We start from the raw sequence: 4,339 nt of genomic DNA on the forward strand, positions 1-4,339 counted from the left end.
CAGGGCTTTAAGTATTATTAAGAATAAGTTCTCGCCTGTCCACACTTGACGGGACCCTTACTGAGACTTCACAGAGCAATAAAGTTGAAATTTTTCTGAACACGAACTGACTCAAGAACCTTATATCCTAAGAGAAGTTTAACCTACGAAAATCTCTGGTGATGTGTAACTCTCTTTCCCCATCCTGAGGTGAGAGCGAAATGGCAAAAAGTCTTTCTAAATACAAAACTCGAGACTAATTTACGAAACTGTCTCTGTCCAAAGAAACACAAAAGAAAATGTTAATATTCAATATTCAATATCCTCAAAAAGGCTGAAGGAAATTGTCGGGGAGTTATAATCGTTTAACCCCAGTTCTGCATGATATATTTAAAATTGCTCTTATACCTTACACGACAAAATATAAAATAACTCCTGAATCACTTTGGAAAAAACATTAAAATACACATATTTGTAGGTTGAACTACACGACCATCGCTCAGCTCTTTCAGTCTATGGCTCTATTTACCTTTAAAAGACTTATACCAATTCCAAAACACGGTAATACTGCCAAATGATGCATTTTGACCAAAGCACGCTGACCGCTAGATTGTGACATATGAACGGACCTCTTCAATTGGGTGACGTTAGATTGCGACATATGAAGTGACCATTTAAATTGGGCGACGTTCAATGAGATGATAATGATTATAATGATGATGATGATGACGATAGTGATTCACCATAAATATAAGGCCAATGACAAACGAATAACAATAACCAATTATTAATGTAAAACTGCGAGGTAATTATGTAAAGACAAAATTCAGAATGCTACTTACAGTAACATGAATCATTGAGGTGAATAAAAAAAAACTAACATGGGCATCCAAGTATAAATTAGATTACATGAATTTTTTTCAGTAGACAAAAGGATTCTGGTAATTAGCCTGGGATAATCTGCCAGTCAATTATTTCTGTATGTCAGTGTTGAGAGCAAAGATCTATCTGTGATTAATAGGACAGATATGAATAACTTATATTCCTACTGAAATCAAAAGGGTAAATAAGAAAAAAGCACAGCAAAAAATTTCGCTGCAAGACGCTACTAGTTTTCTTTTCACACTATAGTCGGCTCTAAGATTCCAGGCGAATTAAGCTCCACCCCCTGATGACATCATAGCCAATCATGTTGCCTCCTGTGTTAACAGTGGTCACAACACATCTCTATAATGTGATTATAAGTTAGTATAGTTTGAAATTTTTAAGAGGATGTAATGTGAACACTGCTAACGTGGGAGACAATGTTATTGGCTATGATGTTATCAGGGGGTGGGGCTTATTTTGCCCAGAATCTTTGGGGCGACTATACACAGTAGTAGTGAATAATAAAAAACTCCGCCAATAAAAATCATTTGATTACATGCAGCCTATCTCAGATGAGAATTTCGAATCTGAAATAAACGACGTTTTAAGGACAGATGCGCATTTCTTGCGCACTAGCTCATAAATTACATCAAATGAAAAGAAGATCGTTGACATGTTGATATACATATTTTTTTATTTTCAATTCATAAAATTCTTCCTACCACCAACGCTTATCTCTAAAACGTGTCGCAAACGGATGGCAGCAAATGAACTGCAAAGTCTTCTGTAATCTCTCTGAAAGGTCATACATCAGCGTAAGGCGCATTCTGTAAACACTGAACTTCTTCACAAATTTTAAATTAATTTTAGTAATTTCGATAATAGAGGCATACTCACTTGAATGGTATACAATAAAATTGAAATGCTTCTATATATATATATATATATATATATATATATATATATATATATATATATATACAGTATATATATGTATATATATATTTCAAATAAGCCATATATTTTAATACCTTAAAGTCTGGATTCTCTTATAGACCTCAAGATCAGAGTCCCAAGGCGGAACCAATGATTCTGAGGTCGATATGAGAATCCAGACAATGAGGTATATATATATATATATATATATATATATATATATATATATATATATATATATATATATATATATATTCATTAATTTTGATTGAATTATTTTCATCCTGGGTAAATCATATCGCTGGTTAACGATTTGAAAAGAATTATTCCTCAAAATTCAAATAGCTTTATCTGTCATACGAATTCCAAAAGAAGACTTACATAAAAATGCAAATTGCTACTTCTAATTTGGTGAAATTTTCAAAGCGGATAAATACTGAAACTGTAGTGATTCAGGGATGGCATGTGTATGGCAATATTCATAAACGACGTGAACTTAAAACTAAACGCAATGATTTGATAATCTGAAAGTTATCATGAATCAATGAAGATTGTAAAATGACGATGATTTAGCGTGTACAATGACTCTTAATACAATGACTCTTATATATATATATATATATATATATATATATATATATATATATATATATATATATATATATATATATATATATATATATATATATACACATACATACATACATACATACACACACACACACAAAGAAAAGCGGTCCACTCACTCAAATTTTGGGGGTTAAAATCTTCCATATTCAAAAGACATTACTAAACCCATTATCAGAACATACAAAACGTCTCACTGTCGCCCATCACTCTGTAAAAGATAAATTCATTACCTCTGTGTACAAATACCTACTACCATTTGTATCATTTCTTTATCAATAACAAACACTGTAGGTTCATATATATATACATATATATATATATATATATATATATATATATATATATATATATATATATATATACATATATATAAATATATATATGTATATATATATATATATATATATATATATATATATAAATAAATCAAGACATGAGTGTACATCTTGCACCCAGTACAGCACTTTGTATATGTAAATGCATATACAAATATATATGAACCTACGCATTCAAATTACCCATATTTTATCATATCATATATTTAAATGAGAAGGATATTCATATAATTTCACAAAAAGAAATCAATATTCAATGCTTTAACATTGAGAAGGAGGATAAGTAAATATATATTATATACAAGTGTACATATTTCATATATATATCTATATATCATATATAACTTCATATATAATTATTCTTGTCTCTGTATTCGTGCATGTATTTAACTGTTACACAGTGCATGTCATTATACATTGTAGATATATTTATTTAACAATATATGTATTATATTAAATACCCCTTTTGTCGTGTAAATATGTATACACGATATCTTTTTCCGTGTACATAAACAAACATTATTTGCTTTTCTTGTGACATTGGACAAATAATATTAATTTGGCCCTCTGTCGGAGGTAAATAGCGTTGGTCAAGTGATTAAATACGGCCTTACTAACCGAGGTCAGATTGGGGGTCACGCTACATGACCAACTTCCTCTATACCAATTAAAGTTAACGGGACCCACCAGGTCAAAGTTCTTAATTGCTTTTCCAGGGAGTAATTTACACGACGTTTCTGAAATCGTGTACAGATTTCCCTCTTGTGTATGGCTGTGATTACGTTATGCATTCGTGCAGCTGACAGATATACATATTCGTCCACAGAACTGTATATATATAAAAACGTAACGTTGACATATATTCGTCCACAGATCTGTATATATAAAAAAACGTATAGCTGTAGCGTGTGTGTGTGTTTGTGTGATTGTTTGTCGACACATACGGCTCTATTCATAATAAAAAACAAACTCCAGGACATCGATAATGTGCATGGCAGTAGACGTACAAAAAACACAAAAGGTTGTGCACAGGCCGAGGTTCGAATACTTCCATAAAGAGATTAAGAGACGAACAGCCAACTAGAGGGAGACTTCGAAGCTTCATGCCAAAAATGGTAATATACTCGGTTTAAATTATTATCAAAAATATAATGTACGGAATGATTTGCAGAAATATTACACAAAAATAGTATATCCATTCTTTTAGTAAAAAGGCGTTATCTGCCATTTAACGTATGAGAGTCTATGCTTTTCGCTCAAGCTAGAAGACTAAAGTTGAATAAACTCTTTGGTATATAGCACATAAATGCACCATTATACATGCGTACGTATATACATGTATGTATGCATCTGGTTACACATCTCCACTTACATACATACACGTAAATACCTTATAAACATACATATATTCATAAATAATACCCTTTATGTGTCAAGTATGGATATATCTAAGCTTATAGACTGTAGATGCAAGTATACATACTAATGTAAAAAATCATACACACGTATATGCACGTTAGTATGTAGTGCTGCATGCCCATGAAAGCAGTACAGGGCCTCTGACGACACCTGGCAGACTAATAACATCATCA

At 31.5% G+C, this 4,339-nt stretch overlaps 1 protein-coding gene across 1 annotated transcript in view; it reads right to left on the bottom strand.

Annotated features, from left to right (window-relative positions):
- Window positions 1-2,869: 2,869 nt before the first annotated feature.
- LOC137648562 (uncharacterized) overlaps window positions 2,870-4,339 on the bottom strand; it is a 62,457-nt gene continuing 60,987 nt past the window's right edge. Inside the window, exon 2 of the mRNA XM_068381476.1 lies at window positions 2,870-4,339. This exon is cut by the window's right edge and continues 1,336 nt beyond it. The gene's annotated coding sequence lies outside the window, so the exon portion shown is untranslated.

This window comes from Palaemon carinicauda, chromosome 10 (genome assembly GCF_036898095.1).
Source record: "Palaemon carinicauda isolate YSFRI2023 chromosome 10, ASM3689809v2, whole genome shotgun sequence".
NCBI classification, from domain to species: domain Eukaryota; kingdom Metazoa; phylum Arthropoda; class Malacostraca; order Decapoda; family Palaemonidae; genus Palaemon; species Palaemon carinicauda.